This window comes from Rattus norvegicus, chromosome 9 (genome assembly GCF_036323735.1).
Source record: "Rattus norvegicus strain BN/NHsdMcwi chromosome 9, GRCr8, whole genome shotgun sequence".
Lineage (NCBI taxonomy): Eukaryota > Metazoa > Chordata > Mammalia > Rodentia > Muridae > Rattus > Rattus norvegicus.
Genome location: NC_086027.1, coordinates 118,032,481 through 118,054,506, shown reverse-complemented (window position 1 = coordinate 118,054,506; position 22,026 = coordinate 118,032,481). Strand labels below are relative to the sequence as shown.

The following is a 22,026-nucleotide window of genomic DNA, read 5'->3' as shown; positions in this document are numbered from 1 at the left end:
ATCTTCCCGCCTCTGTCTTCTGAGTGCTGGAATTGAAGGCATGAGTTACCACTGCCAGGCTCCAGTCAGTGTGTATATATATTAGGGGAATGTTTAGGATAGCATAAGATTATAAAACATCTAGCTGAAATAACTGGAAATCCATGAAGCTATTTCGACTGGCTTGCAGCATCCCAAGAGGATGGTCTCCATGGGGTCCCCAGCAGATCGTCTTTTGGGCAGGTCTTTGTGGGAGTTATTGATGTCATTGAATGTGCAGTGGCGCCTGGAATGGGTCCCTGAACTCATGCTCTACCACTGTGCCGTTCTATATGCTTCATCATATAAAGGCTGCACCAGCAGCGCGTTTTTTGGGAGCTCGTTCTCCCTGCTGCAGGGACCCGTTTCTCTACCTCTCAATAAAACCATTCTTGCTCTTAGGGTTTTTTATTTTTATTTTATTTTTTTTACAGGCTCTCAGGTATCCTAACCTGGCCTCCAGGTCTAACCAAGGATGACTCTGAACTCCCACTCTTCCTGCCTCTGTTCTCCGTGTAATCTGGGATTACAGACATGTGGTCACTGTACCCTCCCTGCTCATATGTTACACGTTTATTTATTAAACAGCATCATGGCAGAGGCATGAGTCCTCATTGTCAAGAGCTTGGATTTTAGAGTCATACTGAGCCAATAGGCACCAATATTGACTGTTACCCATGTGACTCTGGGGAAATCGCCTGATCTTTTTGTGTCCTTTTCCTCAGCTGTCAAAATGAGGCTGATGCAGCCCGGGGTCTCATAAATGAATGCTTCATGTTCCATAGACATTGGCTAATGAGGAAAACCATACAGATTTTCTACCAGCAGAGGTTAAAGATATTCAGAACTGGGTTGGGTTTGGGAGTGCTAGGGTTCTTTCCTGACATTTACAAAGCCCTGGGTCCCATCCCCAGTGTAGAAAAACAAAACAGACCCAAATTGTTGAAGGGTTAGGCTCCAACCCATCGTTAAATCCTCAGATGTGGATGACCCAACAGGCAAAGTTGTTTGCTGCCAGACCTGAGGGTTTGGATTCCCAGGATCAACATGGCGGGTGGAGAGAACTGTTGTCCTGTGACCTCTACATGTGTGCTGTGGTATAAATGCTTGAATGCATGCACACACACACACACGTATGTGCACATACACAAACACACGTATGTGCACATGCACACACACGCACACGCACAGTACTAATAGCAGCAGCCTTCCCAAAGGTGGAGCAATGGCTCAGCTGGTGAAGCTTCTCCAATGTTGGTGTCATCCCTGAGACTGATCTAGGAACTACTTCTGTGACACAGATGACTGTACTTTGAGTGTATGTTGGGCCTAGGAGGCTCTGCTCTTTCCCTGCTCCAGGTCACAGCTCCATCCCAGGTCACAGCTGGGCCACTAAGAACAGGGATAAAGGGTCTTCTATCGCTGGCTCCTTTGAAGGAGCAAGCACAGCGCGTATGCTACTGCTGTACCAGCCTATCTAAGAACTGAAGACACTGACCACAGGATTTTTTTCCTTTGAATCCCTTATCTACTTAAAAGCAAAGCCTCTCTAAATAACTCATTCTTTGAAAACCCTAGTTAATTCCCCTAGAATTAACTGGTGAAGATGGTCCATTATCTTATGAGAGAAATCAGCTACACACTTAACTGCTATTGCAAATTATCATCTCTCCTCCACGTTCCTAAATGTCCATTTATCTTTGTTCTTCCTTCCTGCCTTCCTTTCTCTCTCTCTCTCTCTCTCTCTCTCTCTCTCTCTCTCTCTCTCTCTCTTTCATTTCTGTCTGGTTTGAGAGGGTCTTACTCTGTAGCTCTGGAGGCCCTAGAACTCACTCTGTAGATCAGGCTGTCCTTGAACTCACAGACATCTGCCTGTCTCTGCCTCCCAAGTGCTGAGATTAAAAGTGCATGCCATCCTCTGGCTTTCTTTCTTTCCTTCCACCCCACTTCTCTTTTAAAAGAAGTTTTATTTTAAGTTGTGTGCATCAGTGTACATCTATGTGTGGGTGTGTGCACATGAACGCAGGTGTTTGCAGAGGCCAGAAGAGGGCGTTGGATTTCCTGGAGCCGAAGTTGCAGCCACTTGGAAACCACCAGATGTAGGTGATGGGAACTACATTCTGTTCCTCTGGAAGAGCGGCATGTGTCCTTAACTACAGAGCCTTCTCTCCAATCCCCATTTATCTTGCTATAGGTAATTTGTGTTTCCTCAAGTGTCCTCTCTTTCACTTGCTCTCATGAAGATGGTTCATAAGTCCTAAGTTGTAAACCTTTGCTGAGACATGCTTTGCTGTAAACTCCCTCATGTACATGAATGAAGGATCCTTCAATCCCTCTTGCTAATCTATCTTGTGTAAGTTTAACTTGTAGCCCTCAAACAGTAAACTAAGAGCACAGAGGAAAAGCTTTACCAGATGTTAAACTCCAGGGTGCTACCTCCCAGTCCTCATTTGAGTCAGGATATTCTCAAGGAGCTGTCACAAACTAGTTGATCAGAATATTCCACTAATGACTAATGTGATAAGACTTGGAAAAAGTATTATCTCCCCCTTTTGTCATGCTGGAAATCAAGATCAAAGTCTTAACCATGCTAGGCAAGCAGTCTACCACACCTTGACCATTGGGTAGCATGTTTAAACATGTCTATACTAACAGAAGTGCCAGATAGCTCTTAAAGATAAATACTCACTATGTTGTGTAATCCCCGTTTTTAAGGTAACAGAGGCTAGTTTAAGGCTCTGAACTTTCTAGATGTTCTTCTCTCCTTTTTGAAAATACATACTAATCATCCACAATAATGGATTTTTGTCTTAGTCACTGTTCTGCTACTGAGAAAAGACACCATGATCAAGGCAACCATTATGGGGAGACTTGTGTACAGTTTCTGAGGTTTAGTCCATTAACATGGCTGGGAGCATGGTAGCATGCAGGCAGATGCTGAGGTAGTGATGAGAGCTGTATATCCTGACCCATAGGCAGAAACACGCGCGCGCGCACACACACACACACACACACACACACACACACACACACACACACACACACACTGGGCTTGTTGTCATAGGCTTTTGAAACCCCAAAGCCCATTTCCAATGAGACACTTCCTCCAACAAGGCTACATCCCTAATCCTTCTAATCCTTTCAAATGTGCCACTCTCTGGTACCTGGGCAATCAAATATTCTAGTCTATGCTTGAAGTAGAAGTTTCTGGTTGTGTCATATGACTTAGTCTCACATGGTGTTTTGTTGAAGCAAGACCTGTGGGAGGACATGCAATGTTTGGAGAGAGCATAATTAGGACATGGCAGACAGTGACGGGATGCTTACATAGCTAGCCTTGCAATGCTTTGCTGGTCTCTCATCTTCACCGAACTTCACTTCATTGAGAGAGGCACGGCAGAGAACTTCTCAAAGCATTCTGGCTGGTCCTAGTTGTTTCTGCTGACTTGTGCCAATTAGGTGGAAGCCTGGCTGTTTCTGCTGGATCCTGCCACCATTGCTGATTTGTGTTTGGTATCCTGACACTATTGAACTGGACTGCTGGTATCCTGACAATCAGAGTTCGAAATTACCTCAAGGAACTACTTCTAAGCAGGTCTGCATCCCCTTGTCCTATTTACCACATTTTCCCCCCTACCTTTGGATGGTGGGCTAGAAAGGGGGGGCAGTTGAAGCATTTGATAACCCTAAAGTAAGTTTTGAAAAATCTAAGCCTACATATGCCTATAGGAACCTTTCTTAATCAAACCACCATCTATTCAGCTATGATATTTTCATGCATATATAGAATGTTTTGGTTGTTTTAATCCCTGCTTCTCTGACCCTCTTCCACTCTTCCTCTTCTCAACTAGTCTCCCCTATCTGTCTGTCTGTCTATCTGTCTGTCTTTCTCCTCTGTCTTTCTTTCTTTCTTTCATTAGGGTTGCTTACAGAAGCATGAGCAATGGTTATCAGTGACCAAGCTGAAGAAGGTATCTCTCAGGGGTTCTGGAGAGATGGCTTAGTGGTTAAGAACATTTGATGCTCTTTTAGAGAGCTCAGGCTTGGTTCCCAGCACCCACACGACAGCTCACAACTCCAGAATTCCAGTTCAAGGTCTTCTATCTCTGGAGGCATCAGGCATGCCTGTGGCCAACACTCATACACACAATAAATGCATTTTTTTTCTTTTTTTTCGGAGCTGGGGATCGAACCCAGGGCCTTGTGGTTGTTAAGCAAGCGCTCTACCACTGAGCTAAATCCCCAACCAATAAATGCATTTTTAAAAAGAAAGAAAGAAGCTGTCTTTGCTTCCCCTAGCAACCATCAGTTGTTGGGAGGATCTCCAGGAGGAATGAGCTTATGACTCCTTCCCCATAGATAACTTTATTTTGTGTTGCAGCTTTGAAAGTTTGCCTCTGTGCTGATGGAAAAAAAAAATACATACTACTAAAAAAAAAAAGCTAAAATTTTATTCCTAGACCAGGATGGTTAAGGTGAGACCATTTAAACATCTTCTGAGGGGTTGTATATTTGTGATACCCTCGGATTTATTCAAATGGATCAGGTATCCACCAGAGAGATGAATGGTGCCAATAACCACCAAGAAGGAAATATTCTTTTCCAAGAGGAGAACCTGGCTTTCTAATGAAGCATCTAGTTGCGTCCATGGATCATGAGTTCTACACAGCTGACAGAGCAGCCAATGGCTTCCTTAGAATTCCAGTGCATTCCAGCAACCTGACTACTGAGACCTGACAGCCTGGTTTTCATGTGGCGCTGTACCCAACACTCTGCAGAGGTACCTCCTCCTTATAGGTTGTAGTAAAGGATTTCAGGAGGATGAACTAAACAGGATGAAGGGGGTGTTTTCTTCACAAACACAACCTAGCTCACGGTTGAGGGAGCTTTGTGAGAAATTTCTTTTTTTTTTCTCTCCATTTTTCTTAACTTGAGTATTCTTATTTACATTTCGATTGTTATTCCCTTTCCTGGTTTCCAGGCCAACATCACCCTAACCCCTCCCCCTCCCCTTCTTTATGGGTGTTCCCCTCCCCATCCTCCCCCCATTACTGCCCTCCCCCCAACAATCACGTTCACTGGGGGTTCAGTCTTGGCAGGACCCAGGGCTTCCCCTTCCACTGGTGCTCTTACTAGGATATTCATTGCTACCTATGGGGTCAGAGTCCAGGGTCAGTCCATGTATAGTCTTTAGGTAGGGGCTTAGTCCCTGGAAGCTCTGGTTGCTTGGCATTGTTGTACATATGGGGTCTCGAGCCCCTTCAGCTCTTTCAGTCCTTTCTCTGATTCCTTCAACAGGGGTCCCGTTCTCAGTTCAGTGGTTTGCTGCTGGCATTCGCCTTTGTATTTGCTGTATTCTGGCTGTGTCTCTCAGGAGAGATCTACATCTGTTTCCTGTCAGCCTGCACTTCTTTGCTTCATCCATCTTGTCTAATTGGGTGGCTGTATATGTATGGGCCACATGTGGGGCAGGCTCTGAATGGGTGTTTCTTCTGCCTCTGTTCTAAACTTTGCCTCAATATTCCCTCCTAAGGGTATTCTTGTTCCCCTTTTAAAGAAGGAGTGAAGCATTCGCATTTTGGTCATCCTTCTTGATTTTCATGTGTTCTGTGCATCTAGGGTAATTTGAACATTTGGGCTAATATCTACTTATCAATGAGTGCATACCATGTGTGTTTTTGTGTGATTGGGTTACCTCACTCAGGATGATATTTTCCAGTTCCATCCATTTGTCTGTGAATTTCATAAAGTCATTGTTTTTGATAGCTGAGTAATATTCCATTGTGTAGATGTACCACATTTTCTGTATCCATTCCTCTGTTGAAGGGCATCTGGGTTCTTTCCAGCTTCTGGCTATTATAAATAAGGCTGCTATGAACATGTTGGAGCACGTGTCTTTGTTATATGTTGGGGCATCTTTTGGGTATATGCCCAAGAGAGGTATAGCTGGGTCCTCAGGTAGTTCAATGTCCAATTTTCTGAGGAACCTCCAGACTGATTTCCAGAATGGTTGTACCAGTCTGCAATCCCACCAACAATGGAGGAGAGTTCCTCTTGAGAAATTTCTAAGCAATTAATTTTAAAAATTAATTCTGCCTAAGGAGGCCAGGAGAGGATCCCTTAGGAATGGAGTTATGTTGTGAGGGGTGATGTGGGTGCTGGGAATTGAACTCAGGTCATCTGGAAGAGCAACACGTGTTCAAAGGATGAGCCATCTTTCCGGTTCCTGAGAAATTTAAATCTCAGCATTTACAGAAGTAAGTCACGTTTCTGATGATACATGTTTATACAAACCTTCTCTTGATATCTGACAGCTATCATGTAGGTGGAATGTTCTTGTTTTCATCATAAACCAATGGACATTAGTTTTTTCATATCTTAGTGAGATCAGCTTAGTAAGAACACCCGCGTGACCTGACAGAAACAGTGTAATGGCCCCATTCTTCTTTCTGTATCTGTGAAGCCACTGACCAGATGTTGGCTTTCCTGAGCTGGGATTTGTCTTGGACACCTTTCAACCCTCTAGGCTCCCTTCCTTCCTAGCCAACCTCTATGTTCAACAATTCTGAACCACTCTAAAGGCCCTTTACTCTTTATTCTCCTTCCTGTCCCCGGAACTCCAGGAGGAAGAAAAAATTCATTTTCTCTGCCCTCACAGCTCACAGGTACATGAGAATCACAATGTTTCTTAGTTCCAATATCCAGAGTCCCTGTCACATGAGGAACACTTGACTATACATTACACAGAAGCCTTCCTGATGTGGCAATGCCCTCGGTGACTGGTTCATGGTGGGTGCATGCTATGTTCGCATAATTGTCCCCACGAAGCCCTAGGCTTTGTCCTAGTCTAGAACACTGTTGAGACATAGTAAAAACTTTAGGAAATGGGACCCAGTGGAAGGATTTACATCTTTGAGGAAGAGGTGTGTGCTGGATAGTTTTATGTCAACTTGATATAAGCTGGAGTTATCTGAAAGGAGGGAATTTCAATTGAGAAAATGCTTCCATAATACCCGACTGTAGGGCATTTTCTTAATAGTGATTGATGGGAGAGAACCTAACCCACGGTGAGTGGTGCCACCCCTGGGCTGGTGATCCTGGGTTCTACAAGAAATCAGGCTGAGGAAGCCGTGTTTAGCAAACCTGTGAGCAGCACCCCTCCACGGCCTCTGCATTAGCTTCTGCGTCTAGGTTCCTGCCCTGCTTGAGTTACTGTCCTTACTACTTGTTACATGGAACCATGAGTAACCACCGCCCCACCAAGTTGCTTTTGGTCATGGTGTTTTGTCACAGCAATAGTAATCCTGGATAGGATGGCATGCATGCCCTCGAAGGTGATGTTGGGATCTCTCCCACTCCCCTCCCCTTCCCTCTCTCCCTCTCTCCCTCCTCATGCCCTCCACAAAGTGAATAAGTTTCCTCCACTATAGGATGTGCTGCCTCCCTACAGGCCTAAAAGACCTTCAAATCCCGACTCAACCTTACTTCTTTTTACGTTGACTCATCTCAGATATTTGCTACAGTAATGGAACGCCAACTCAGTTCGAGAGATCGCTTGGTAAAGAACGGAAGAAACGCGCCAGCTGGCAGGTCACGTGTTCCCGTTGCTTGGCTGCGTCTAGCTGAAAAGACGACCCACCTCATGGAAACTGATTATTTGAGCTGGAGACACAGCCAACTATTTTCTTTTTTGCCGTTTTTTTCTAGGTAAACTGAGCCACACAAGGAGCCCGAGAAAGCAGATTTAACAGGTTTTGAATTTATTTTCCATTTTATTTACTTTTTCTTTTTCCTTCTTTCGGGAAAAGGTCTCACTATGTAGCTCTGACTAACCTGGAACTCACTATGTGGGCTGGCCTGTCTGCCTCCTGAGTGCTGGGATTGAAGGCATGCACTACTCTCGAGCTTGCTTTTTCAACAGATATTTTCTCCCCCACGCTCATGCAGGACGGAAGGAAGTCTGATGTAAGGGAACTGGAACAAATATAGAATTAATGAAGTCATCCCACTTTTAGAATCTATTTTAAGGGCTTTTATCTTAACACTCAGACCAGTCGGTTCCTAGTGGAGCAACAAGAATAATTCTCTAAACTCTGGGATCATGTAGCCTCTTTGCTGAACTCAAGAAGTGACTCCAATTTTACTTATTGTAGGAGAAGGAACCTCTCCCCCGCCAACCCATGTTAGAGTAGCAATGGAGGGGGGCAGCCATGAAGGAAATAAACAAGTAATAAATAAAAAAATAATAAAAGAATTAAAAAAGACCCTGTGCTTTTCTGAAAGACTTAAAATTTAAAAAAGGAATTTATTTTTATTTCTGTGATTGTTCTGCTTGTATGTATGTATGCATGCATGTATGTATGTATGTATGTATGTATGTATGTATGTATGATGTACATGCCTGGTGCCATATGGGTCAGAAGGAGGAATTGGATCCCACTAGAACTGAAATTATATTATCTCTCTCCCCTCTCTCTTCCTCCCTCTCCTCTTTCTGTCTTCTCTCTCCCCCCTTCTCTCCCTTCTCTCTCCCCTCTCCTCACTTCCTCTGTCCTGGGACTCACTCTGTAGACCAGCGGGCCTCAAACTCAGAGATCTGCCTGACTCTGTCTCCTGAGTGATGGGATTAAAGCATGCACAACCACCACCCAGTTCATTTTCCTTTCTTAAAAGCTAATGAGAATCCCACTGCACCAGGGAGTAATTAAAACTTTAGTTAGATTCTGCACATTGCTAAACATCTATCTTCTTTAGAGCATTTTCCTTCCTTCCTTCCTCCCTCCCTTCCTTCCTTCTTTCCTTCCCTCCGTCCCTCCCCCCCTCCTTCCTTTTACATTTTATTTTAGGCGTATGGGTGTTTTGCTGGCATGTATCAATGCACCGTGTGGGTGCCCACTGCCCATAGTGGTCAGAAGAGAGCATCAGATCCCTTAGAATTGGAGTTGTGATGTGCCACAAATGGAAGAGTAGCCAGCTCTAACTGCTGAGCGAACATCCCTCCAGCTCCCCGCTAACACCCCCCCTCCCCCGCTTCACTCTCTTGGCTCCGTTCCAGCTGTTTTCCACTGGAAGCTCATGGTCTACATCTAGCAAGTCATCTAGCAGCTCCACACTGAGGTGCTGCGGGAGCCCCTTCTCGCTGCAGCCAGTCCTTTCTCTGGAGCTCCCCCTCCCCCAACCTGCCCTGCTGGATTCTTGCATCTGACCTCACATCCTCCTCTCCTTTTCCAGCCACCCTCAGCAGATTCCCACTGGCAATCCTAACTGTCTTTCACCTTTCCTTGAGAGTCTCCTTGTGTGAAAAAAATCTAAGAGTTCGGCCCAAAGGATGGAGTTTAAGACCCAGTTCAGCCTGAGCCAGCCTTGGCTTCATTGCTTCCCTGATGACCCTCTTCTGCGGTCAGATGCTTCCCTCCACAGATGCGCGGCACTTAGGCGCTTCACTGCCTTGTAGGTGCCTGGGGAAACCCCATCTTTACTTTGCCCACGAACCCTTTACTCCCAGTTTTTGACAGATGGACATTCCCAATCCAAACCAGTGACAGCAGTGTCTCTCCACCGTGTCGCTTTACGCTTGGCTATCTCGATCAGAGTCCTCAGTACATGGAATTAACATTTTTCTCTCCTTCCATTCCCTTTCTGTCTCTTCCTCTCCCAGTTTTGAGACGGAGCCTCAGTGTATCACTTGGGCTGGCCTGGATTTCTCTATTGTAGCTCAGGTTGGCCTTGAACTTACGACCTTCTTGCTTCAGCCTTCATAGTTACAATTCTTCATTTACGTTTCTCTTGCCCTTAATGACCTGCGCATTCTGTTGGAATACTGTTTCTGTTGGCCACCTTAACAATGTTGCTCTTTAGGAGAAGGAATTGATGGAAAACACCAGTTGCTAGGATACGCAGAGCAGACAGCTATTCTAACTAAGCAGCGAAGGTGGAAATGTCATTGCTGCAGTTTGCTGCTGTGCACGAGAGGAAGATGCTAACGTGAAGATGACTGACTCTAACCTTGCCAGTGTCATGTCACCTCGTCCACCTCACCATCAGCACCACTGCTATCGTTTCAGCCATCAGCACCTCCACCACCATCTTCATAGCTCCCATCTCCATGTCCACCACCTACCTTTACCTCCACTGCCGCTGTAAACATAACTACCAAATCAACCTCCATCATCGCAACCATCTCCATCTCCATCATCTCCACCTCCATCACCTCCACCATCTCCACCTCTACCATTATCACCTCTCCTATCTTGCCGTCATTGACAAGCCAACCACGGCTACTAACTGCCCTCATTAGCATCACTGAGCACCACCAACTACTAGGCAGTGAGTTAGCTGAGGCGTTGAAGTCACCTCACTCCATCTCTGAGATTCTGAAATATATGTATGGCTCTGAGACCTCGCTGGCGCCTTCGTGATCTCACAGCCCTGGGGCCTGTGTTACAGGCACTGGGTTTGTTTCTCTGAAAGCAACTTGCAGAAGAATGAGAGCAGCATTTCAATGTAATCACCATCCTACAGATGCTTATTTTGAGATCATATCCACTCAAACGGGTTTCTTAATTTGTATCTGTGAGCTTCCAGGACAGGCTTCTGCTTGTTTATCCTTCCTTTGCATCCTCTGTGATGCCGGAACTCACGTCTGTCCCCACATTTCCCCGATTTTAACCGTCTGTATCTGTATTATAGTTCCTCAGGTACCAGCCTGTCATTCTTCAGACATCTCAACTCTTTCCTTCAAACCAACTCTACTTCTGAGGGTGGGAGAGGAAAGCCCCTTTGACAGAGTCCATTCCTGTTGCATCTCCAGTCCCTGCCTTTGTTGAATTTGTCTCGTGCCAACTCTAGCATGCCTTCATTTTGGCCCACCATGTCAGCACTCCCGGTTTCCTTTCCTGGCTCTTCTGGCCACATCCTTAGGATTACCTGTTTCAGCAACGTAGTTGTCTGTCTTCTTGTTGAGCTGTCGTTTAATTTATTCTAATTCACTCATTAACTGTTTCTGTACTTAATATCCTTTGGGGGGCAGGGCTTCCCAGGAACTGAACCAAGAATCCTTTCTCTGTTGTGGGAGGTGTTGTGCTTCTGGTGCATCTGTGCAACTGTGATGGATCTGGTGATCCAGCCAAATCTAATAACATGCTTGAATGCTCGAACATTCTCTGGGATTTTTCCATATCTGGCCATTGGTTTGACTAATTCTTTTAGGTCAATTTCTCTATCTCACCTGTTGAAGGTCCATCAGATTTGCTGGTGCTGGGGATTGAACCCAGAGTATCTCTCATGTTAAGCAAATGCCCTACCTCTGAGCTGCTATATCCCCAGTCCCTGAAGGACCCAGACTTTTCAGGCCTTCATCAGCTCAAACCATTTATCCCATACTCTCACTTCACCTTCTGCAAATCTTGATCCTCTGAATTAATTCCTTCCTTCCCTCCCTCCCTCTTCCCTCCTTCCCCTTCTCCTCCTCCTCCCTCCCTCCCTCCTTCTCTCTTCCCCCCCCTCTCTTTTTTCCTCTCTTCTTTTGTCTTGTGTTTCTTTTCTCTTTTTTTTCCTTTCTTTTCTGATCAGGGTCTCACTCTGTCGTCACAGCTAGCTTACAAGTCACTGTACAGACCACGCTGGCCTCAGACTTGTAGAGATCCACCTGTTTCTGGATTCAAGGTATGTACCACCCTGCCCAGTCATGTGATCTTCTCTTATGAAATACACATCCTGCTAAATATGATAGTTATTAGTGTCTTTTTCTTAATAGTGTCCACAATTTAATAACTTTATACATTTTGATTGAATACTTTAAATTTTTTCTAATAAGAATTGATAAGGATCAGAAATGAAAATCAAAAAAATAGGGGGTTGACGTGGTTCAGTGGTTAAGAGCGCTTTCTGCTCCTACAGAGGACATAACTCCTGTTTCCAGCAGTCAAATGGCTGCTCAACATCAACTGTAACTACAGTTCTAGGGGGCCTAACACTGCTTCTGGCCTTCATAGGTTTCTGCGCGTACACACACACACACACACACACACACACACACACACACACACATACATTCTCACACACACTCATAAAAAATGAAGAAAGGAAACATAGGGTCAAATTAATATTACAATATTCTGATAGGTTGCTCTACCATAAAATTTTATTCTCAAGAATATTGTTAATTGATTGACTAATCACTTTTTTTAGTGTGTATGTTGGAGATGAGGGGCCCAGGCCTTATGTACACTAGATATGAACTCTACCATTGAGCTACCTCCTTAGTCCCCATTCTGAAATTTGATAGAAAATTCAGAAGAGTTGGAATTTTCTCTTATAACTGTCTTATAAGCGGTTGCTTTCTACTCAACCATAGAGAAAAACTCTAGAAAGAAATTTAGCCACTTTCTCTGCCATCTTTTACAGCATAGGACAATCACAGGACTAATGGCTATGTGTGAACATGTGTGAACAGCTCTAGGGGAACTCTTAGGGCTTCTGTTCCTGCACAAAACATCATGACCAAGAAGCAAGTTGGGGAGGAAAGGGTTTACTCAGCTCACACTTCCACATTGCTGTTCATCACCAAAGGAAGTCAGGACTGGAACTCAAACAGGACAGGAAGCAGGAGCTGATGCAGAGGCCATGGAGGGATGTTACTTACTGGCTTGCCTCCCCTGACTTGCTCAGCCTGCTCGCTTATAGAACCCAGGACTGATGCCTTAGTTATGACAACTGTGCTCTTTCTATGTCTTCTTTTCTCTTTATCTCTTTAATTTTTGTGGTGCTGGGGAATCAAACCCAGGGTGTCCTGTATCTGGGGTTATACTCTGCCAGTGAGTTACACCCCAAGTCCACAATGGCACTCTTGATTGACATAACCACTGCATATTTACAACTAATGTTGGGTTCTCATTCTCCATCCAATGGATTTTCACAGTTTTGTTCACTTCCGTTCTCTTCCTTTTCAAAAATGAATCTTAATTTATGTACATATATGAATGTTCTGCCTGCATTTATGTATGTATATCATACACATGCCTGGTGCCCTCAGAGTTCAGAAAAGGGCATCAGAACCCCCTGGAACTGGAGTTATGGGTGGTTGTGAGCCACCATGTTGGTTCTGGGAACAAAACCCAGGTCTTCAACAAGAGCAAAGAGTGCTCCCAACCATTGATCCATTATCACTCCAGCTCTCTCTTCTATTATTCCTTGGTTCTGTACCAGTTGGCTTTCCTAACAGAAACAACAGTGTGGTCTCTGAGGGTATAAAACAACCCATGGGACAACATTATCATCCCGTCTCTGGAGGGAGTTAATATCAACCCTTATGTTCAGAAAAGCACAGCTCTGGCTAGCACACATCCAGCATGTGCTGTGTCACCAGGAATGATTGAGTGCAAGAATCAGGCAGATTACTGACCTGCATGGCAAGTTTATAGCATATACGGGCTGTGAGAACGGCCTGAGGATTCTCACATTTAAGGTTGGGTAGCCTAAGCTTTGATGTTTTGTTGGTTTAATTAAGTTAATTGCATCTCTAATATGGGAGGGGGGTGGTTCTAGAAGTTCAACTCAGCTAAGCACACCCCTGATACTGAATTCCATTTACAAAGTCTCCAAATACCTCTCTCTCTCATGTGCGTATGTGTGTGTGTCCTTTAGGTATTGAATCCACACACACACTTGCACATACTCATATACATACACACATATACACTCACATATATACACACATATACATACACATACTTGCACACACACCCACATACACACATATGCATGCTTTATAAATCTGGAAACACACTCTTGCTGAACCAGTTATTCCTACAAACATTATGTGGTTGAAGACTAGAATCTAAAGCTTTGAGGAGTAGATTGAATGCTACTTTCTGAGTGTTCTGACTGGGGAATTACGGTGAAGTCAGGAGCAGGAAGGCCAGCTATATATGAAACACCAGCTCAGCTTAGTTTCTCTTATAATATACAACTCAAAATTAAAACTAATGGCACTATATAAGCAAAACCATCCTGTGGTACCAACCTATAAAAAAATGACTGAATCTGGCCTGAGGTTTAATGGAGTAAAAAAGGTTAAACTCAGATAATCTCCTAATCTGTCAAAAAAAGAAGCTTTTTTTTCTTTTTCTCCTACAGGGATGATAAACGGTAGATTTCAGTTTCACAGACTCAGCTGGAAAACCAAGGGTAAAACAGTAGGTGCTTATGTGGGCTAGACAGGTGAGCTAATATTTCCTCGGTATGAGGAACATGTAACAAGGAGACCAGAGAGAGAATCACCATCATGGAGAGGAGATGAGGCATTGAGCAAACAGTTAAAGAGAATTGGATCATCTTGGAGATGCTTGTAAGGCTAAAGAAAGCGACCTGGAGCTGTGTGACTGAGAAAGACTAAGAAAGAGGAGACAGGGGCTGGTGAGGTGGCAGCAGGGGTTTGTCTGTGTGGGTGAGAGAAGGTGTCTGTGTGTGTGCGAGTGTGTGTATGTATGTGTGAGAGTGTGTGTGAGGTGAGTCAGTCCCTGCTAGGACTGACTTTGATGTGGAAGGGGTCGGTTATCTATGCCTATTATTATTCAAGAATATAAATAGTGTGATGGTGCTTAGCTGGTGAGATAACTGTTTCATTACTGACAAGAAGAATAAAGTAGGCAGAGTGCTAGCCTATACAAATACCACATGTTTATAATATGCGTTAACAAGAGGCTTTAATAACTGGTGGATGATATACCACAAGAAATGAGATTTACCCAAGGTTCTATCACATGCTGAAGAAACTCACCCCTCTCTCTACATTAGGTTCAGAACAGCACCCCAAAATGGCAGTGCTGCTGACATTGTCCTAAACAGAGGCTGGGGCCAGGCAAACAGAAGGGTTATTATTGGGTGGACAAGCATACAGGTGGCTCCTGTCTACCAGGATCTTTTAATTTTCCCGAAAGTCAACTGCCTCGGGCACAGGGCATCTAGTTTCCAGTTGATCCTAGCAGCCCAGGTCAGCTCATTTACTATAGAACCTCTTGCTTTCCCACCATTCTGCTCTTCTCTCTGTCCCTAGAAAGATGGCCTTGGCATTTTGATCACTGATAAACATTTCTTTGTATCCACAGAGTGGTCTAGTATGGTGGTTTAACTGTGCTCAGGCTTATACTACGAGTAGAGGAAGAAGGAATGGCCATGGAGTTGGGAACATCCTCTTCAAAGTAGCTGGACACATTCCCTGAGAAAGACTAGACAGAGCCTAGAGAAGCAGGGTGTTAATGTATTATCTCTAATATAAATGTAGCAGCAAATTAAGCCAGCAGCTGTAATTGTTTTTATCCCAATAACTACATGGAGAAACCAAGGTTTATTTAAAATTGGACCTTAATAGCTGAGCAGTTAAGTGACCTACCTTAACCTCTTTTCTGGCTACCTCCCAACCCCATCCCACGATACCTGCATATTATTATTGATCTGGCTCTTTGGGCTTCAGGTGTGTTTCCACGATCTCTCTCTCTCTCTCTGGACCCCACCCTCATGGCTCCAAACCCTCCATCCTCCTTGATATTCTCAATCTCTCTTCCTCCCTCTCTCCCTCTCTCCCTCCCTCCCTCCCTCTCTCCCTCTCCTGACTGGCAGACATCCTGCCCTATTTCTCTATTCTGCCCAGCCACTGGGTGATCAGCCTTTATTGACAAGTCAGAGAATAAATGGTAAGAACTGCTTACACAAACCTGAGATAGGAGATTCTCGGTATATGCATTATAATGGCGTGTCCGGATTGAGACAAGATATAAAGTCAGAGGAGTCGACGTTTGAATAACCCATGGGTAAACGTTACACAGTGTGCAAACACATCATGACTACAACAGATCATTCTCTTTAGGGGAAAAGTTGCTGAGAGTCTGGTGGAAGAGAACTTTCCTTGGGCCACTTCTATGTGAAAGGGTAAGGAGGTATTATTCATATCGTAATACGCTAACCTCCAAAGGAGGACAGAGAGCACAATTTGACAAAATAAAGGAAGAATCTGAATGCAGTGGAAGCCTTCAAAGGGTCAGCCACACAAGGAAGCTGCAACCACATGCTAGTCGTAACGCTGAGTATTCTGGTAGCCATCGTATGAGAGCTTTGTCCTTATTTCTAAAACATTGATTTTTCCCTCTGATCATTTGAAGCAAAGACAACGTTGTCCAGAAGACTGTGTAACCCTGTAAGTATTAACTGTCTTCCTTGCCTTTTTTTATCTAGTTGTCTTGACGAGGTTTCTTTGAATACTTAACACTTGGAGAAGAATCGAATGAGGGCAGGACGCATCAGGAAGCAGAGAAGGGAGGTGGGAAGACAGGAAACTGTGTTTCTTTACTTTCTGGTCTCACGCTGCAAAGCCAGAGTGTAAGAGCTCTTTGTGTAGTGAGAAATACTTGCTTCAAGCTCCCTGTCACTATCTGATGACAAGCTGAGCTGGGGAAGCTGTGCAGGGTGTTTCTTGGGAGCCTGATCACGTGGTTGAAAGATGAGGCCCTTTTCCAAACCAACCCGGAAGTTCAAACCGTGATCAACGAAGCATAGACATGACTATTCATGCAACTCCTTTGAAAACTATGGCAAAGCACACTGTCAACGTTGTAACATTTTTACTGCAGTTGGCATTGGTTGCTGTATGTGTACTGTGCACCTCTATGTGGCAGACCCGAGAAGGACACTGGGTGTCTTCCCTAAGCTCCCTGTTTCAGCCAGGTTGTTCGGCCATTGAACTCTTGTGATTTGCCCATCTCCGCTCCCCAGATAACTGTGGCTCCAGGCACATAAGGTCATGCTTTGGTTTTTATGTGGGTAGTGCAGATTCAAAACTCAAGCCCACTTGCATGTGTGACAAGTGCACTCACCCTCTGAGCCATCTCCCGAGCCCCTTATAGTATGTTTTAAAGAATATGTTAACAATAGTAATATCCATCATAGTAATAATAATTCCATCTTTTTATCCATTTTTGTAGATTAAGGAGCAAATGCACTGCTCCCTTCTATCAGTGTTGGTTATCCCTGAGGATTTTACATGGAAGTGTTTCTTCCCTGCAAATGTTTTTGTTCCCTACAGCTTCGGCAAGAAACTAGTTGCCTCTGAAGGAACAGACAGCCAGGCAAGATCAAAGAAAAGTGTCAGTGCTCAGAATCTGGGACCCTGCATAGATACATGTGCCATGAGTTCTATGGGAATCAGAGTCAAGTATACAAAGTTGTTAGAGTTTTACCCCTGCGACTGTAAATGTCATCTAGCAAAAGGGACATTGGAGAAACAATTAAGGATCTTGAGATGGGGAAAAGATCTTGGATTATAGGGGTGGATCTAACCTTAACTCAGAGATCCTCAGATAGGAAGGGAGTGAAGCCAGAGAGTTGGTGTCCAAGCATCAGGTCACTTGGCTGTGACTGGCTTTGAGAGTGGAAAGAGGCCACGAACTTAGGAAAGGAAAGGTCTTCAAAGGAGCTACAGGATATCCGGTCACTCTGTGAACCCCGAGATTGTGTTGTTTGCAGGAAACAATACCTGTTTCTACTTGTGGTGTGGCACACAACTTTAATCCCTCTGGCTAGAATACAGACACATCCTTAGTACGCACCTTCAAGCCCATGAAATCCAATGAAAGTAAAGTTAGTTTGTAGAAGGAAGCACCCATGCTTCAAAGGGATGTCTAATTGAGTGACAGAAAAAGTGACGAATCAGAGAAAGATTTGACAGAATAGGACCCTTACAGGGTTGGCTCTTATAAGGACACAGAGAAAAGAGAGGCTACTTGAGAGAGAGGGAGAGGGAGAGGGAGAGGGAGAGGGAGAGGGAGAGGGAGAGGGAGAGGGAGAGGGAGAGGGAGAGGGAGGGGGGAGGGAGTTTTATCAGGAGAGTTTTACAGAGACAGGTCAAAAAGAGAACAAGTTAGACATAGGTGAAGATAAAAACCAGCCATAGAAATGAGAAAGCGCTAGAAGGATCCAGAAGATCAGAACGGATTGCCAGAGTTAGTCTGAGGCCAAGTAGAGCAAACCTTCAGGAGACGCTGAGAGAGAAGCCAGATTGGAGAGTGGTTTGAGCCAGAACAGCCGAGTTGAACCAACCAGCCAGAGCTCAGAAATAATTAGGAAGGGTGAGCTTATTCAGTAGTAAGTCTCAGAGGCTGAAATCATTCTAGGCCTAGATTAGATTGTACGGAGGCTGGAAGCTTCTAGGACTAGGCTTTAGCAGTCAGAGGCAGTAAGTCTTAGAGATGACATCAGGTCAGTGAAAGATGCTTTTACACAGAGGGAATGTAACCCCCTTGCTATCATGATATCAGTCTCCAGAGAATACATCAGACTTCTTGACCTTTGAGTGCTCTACAACAATCCATTAGTGCTGTTTTCAGGTACCACTTCTGTGAACTGTATCACAGTCACAGTAGGAAGCCAATAGAGGCTCCACTCTCAAACTCACATTCGACTCACTTTGGTATGCCTCAGATTGTGGATGCCCGTTTAGGAAGACTTTTCTCTTGATTATCTTATCATGTTTTCTCTAGATTAAGGGGCTAGGTGGTTTAAGATGATAAATGATGTGACTAGGGATGTAGTTCAGTTGCTAGAATGTCTTGTCTTGCAAGGATAAGGCTGTGGATTTGATTCAAGCACCATAGAACTCTCTTCTTCTTCCCCACTCCCTCTGGACACACACATGAGCATGTATGTGCATTTGTGTGTGCATGCACAAGCACACACACACACACACACACACACACACACACACACACACACACACACACACACCAGACCTCTCACAAAGAAAAGGAATACCAATGCCAAAAACATAAACACATGTAGGGAACTCAGCAGCAGAACTAACTAATTTGGTACAATTCTTCATTAGTTGCTTCAGATTCAACATGATGCTGATACTATCAGAGCTGACAAGAGTTTTGTCTCAGCTTAAAAGGATCAAGGACAAAGAATATTTGCTTTCTAAAATGAGGAGTTGGGTTTTATCTTACATTGTCACCATTATGATCGATTTATTTCTTTTCAAGGCAGGGTCTCCCTATGGTCTCTCCTTGTCTGGCCAAGAGTAGGTTGGCCCCAAACTTATAGAGCTCTACCTGCTTCAGTGCTGAGTGCTGAGGTTAAAGTTGTTTAAGTCACTATGCCTGGCTTTTTATCTTACTTTAATTTAGTTTAACTTTTTTTTTTTTCAAGAGGGTCTCCTATAGCCCAGGCTGGTGTTGAAGCTACTACGTAGCTGAACGTAACTTTGAATTTCTGATCTTCCTGCTTCCACTCTGGAGTGCGAGCTTATAAGGCTGTGCTATTCCACCTGTAGGGATGAGAACCAGGGCTCTGTGCGTGCTGGTTAAGTGCTCTACCCACTGAACTATGCTCTTGGTCGATAGGCTTTGAACATATCAGACCTTGTTAATAAATTACATAAAATCATCACAATGAAGAAGTACTCTTAAAAATACAAAGTACTTACACTGTAGCTAGAAATTAACAGTGAGTCCGAAGCAAACCCGACTAAGTAGCAGCCGTGTAACAATAACCATTGTTATGATGACCCCATCCCTTACAGACTTTTACAATGTAGCCATATCCTTACACAGAATTATTTGTTACCAAATGCTAACCCCCTTGGTTCATACACAAGAAGCCCAACGATCTAAAATCAGACAAAGTTGAGATGCAAAGCTTATACTAGCATCATAAAGGGAAGCAGAGAGAGGGTGGCCTGAGGAAGGAGGTAACTTCAACCATCCAAAGAAAACAACAAGAGGAATTGAATGCTGAAAAGCTATAGAAAGAGAACAGAAAACTGTATAAAAGCTGTGGAAAATATCCCCGTAAAGTTTTGGATGTTACTATTGATAATATTTGTATTTTTTCATCAGATATAATTCTTAGATTTTAGATTAAAAAAAAAAAGGACAGAGCAAACTAAAACTGAGAAAGGTCTGTCTTTAGGCAGGCTGGCAAATGGCTGCAGAGTGGGAAACATCTGGCTTTGTCTGTGTTCCCTCCCCCACAGACACTTTGCCGATGAAGGCCACATGCCCCCTCCTTCCCTTCCTGCAGCCTTCTCTGTGATGTTTGGAGCTTTCCAAGGTCCTTTCCTACTGAAAATTCCTGTTTACTATAGAGACATGCTAATCATAAACAGTCTACACCACAAACACTGCCGTTTAGGACCCTGAATTTGGCTTCTACTCTGTTAGGAAGCTTCCTCCTTACTCTGGCTTCCTACTTCCCCCCATACACAGTTTCTTTTTTAAGGTCTAACCCCATGTTTAAGCTCCCTTGTGAATGATATTTTTATAGGATACAGCCTTGGACAGTGTCCACTAAACTACAAAAGACACTTTGATGCAGGTCCCTTGTATCGCTTACTGCTGTGTGTTCTGTAAAGTCAGTTCTGTGGTTTCGAGGAAGAATTTAAATACATTTATTTATCTCTCTGTTCACGTTCAAACCAAATTACTCCCAAACCTCAGGCTATAATTGATATCCTTGAACAACAAGCCTTTTCATCGTCTGGAGCAACGAAGTTACAAGCCTTGCCGATGAATCTGACCTGTCCTGCGCTGGACTGTTGATGGAGTTGAGAAATGTAATTTTAGATTTCCCAGGGTCAGCTTGCCCTCGCCTTGGTGGCCCTCTCAATAATCTTTGTCTCTGTGATCATCAGGCAACACATATTGTATGTCCTTTGAAAGCAGACCTATCTTTTCCCTTCTTTAAATGGTGTGACTAAGAAGAAAGGTGACCATGGTTTCAATGGAAAGCTGATATATGCTGAGAATTGCTCCTAGCCTCAGCAACCCAAAACATGTGTGATGGACAGAAAGGTCTACTTTCCAGGGCTCACACAAATGCACCAGGCAGTGTGGCATGATCATGTTCAAATATCATTTGTGTGTGTGTGTGTGTGTGTGTGTGTGTGTTTGTAAAGTCATGCCCTTGAGAAACAGAAAAGGTGGTAAGATATAAACAAGCAAAAAGAAAAAAAATTAATTAATTTTGTAGTTAAAGCAACTTGAAAAATTATGGAAGAATTAGAAAGACAATTCTTTCTCTCTCTTTTTTAAAATTTATTTATGTAAGCACACGGTTGCTGTCTTCAGACACACCAGAAGAGGGCATACAGATGGGTGTGAGCCACCATGTGGTTGCTGGGAATTGAACTCAGGACCTCTGGAAGAGCAATTGGCGCTCTTAACTGCTGAGCCATCTCTCCAGCCCCCAAAAGACAATTCTTAAGAGCCTTCAGTAAGGTAACAAGGATATGACCTCCTACTTCCTAAGAGGTTTACAGCATAGGATGACCATGAGGTTGGTTTTTTTTTTTTTTGAGTCTAAAATGCATCATGGCCTCTTGAGACATAGTTTGGGGAATGCTCACAAGCACCCCTATCTACCTCATTCTTTAGGGGAGATTGTGAAGTTCTAAAATTCTGGGAGGACTATTGGAAACAAGGTCTGGCCTAGGATTTAAGTGGAGCAGCCGAAAGCAGGAACCACTTACCTTGGCTTTGGGCAGGACAAACATGCAGAGAAGGCCGGTTTGTGACTTTCTGTTACAGGAGCAGACACATCCAGGGGACCTCTACACTTGCGTTAATGATTTTACTATTTTTATTTTATGCCTGTGATTGCCTGGATATATGTCTGTGCCTGATGCTCTTGGAGGCCAGAAGAGGGCACTGGATCCCCTGGCACTGGAGATACAGGTGATTGTGAGCTGTCACATATGTGCTGGGAACAAAACTCAAGTCCTCTGCAAGGGTAGCCAATGCTCTTCATCACTGAGCCACCTCTCTAGCTCCATTTACCATTACACTTGCATGTATGAACATGTGCGTGCGTGTGTGTGTGCATGTGTGTGCGTGTGTGTATGTGTGTGTGCTCGCGAGTGCGTGCTCTTCATCACTGAGTCACCTCTCTAGCTCCATTTACCATTACACTTGCATGTATGTACGTGTGCGTGTACATGTGTGTGTATGTGTGTGTGTGTGT

At 44.1% G+C, this 22,026-nt stretch overlaps 1 protein-coding gene and 1 long non-coding RNA gene across 28 annotated transcripts in view; one reads left to right on the top strand and one right to left on the bottom strand.

Moving 5' to 3' along the window:
• Window positions 1–22,026, bottom strand: part of Dlgap1 (DLG associated protein 1) — an 869,320-nt gene that overhangs the window by 118,957 nt on the left and 728,337 nt on the right. The gene's annotated exons all lie outside the window — the stretch shown is intronic.
• The window catches only part of LOC102555426 (uncharacterized), an 85,015-nt gene that overhangs the window by 58,401 nt on the left and 4,588 nt on the right, over window positions 1–22,026 (top strand). For 2 of the 4 annotated variants that reach the window (XR_010055090.1, XR_010055084.1), the window contains one exon: window positions 3,478–21,740. This is a non-coding gene — a long non-coding RNA (uncharacterized LOC102555426). The remainder of the gene's footprint in view (window positions 1–3,477; window positions 21,741–22,026) is intronic. The other 2 variants (XR_010055088.1, XR_010055087.1) reach the window with 2 other exon arrangements.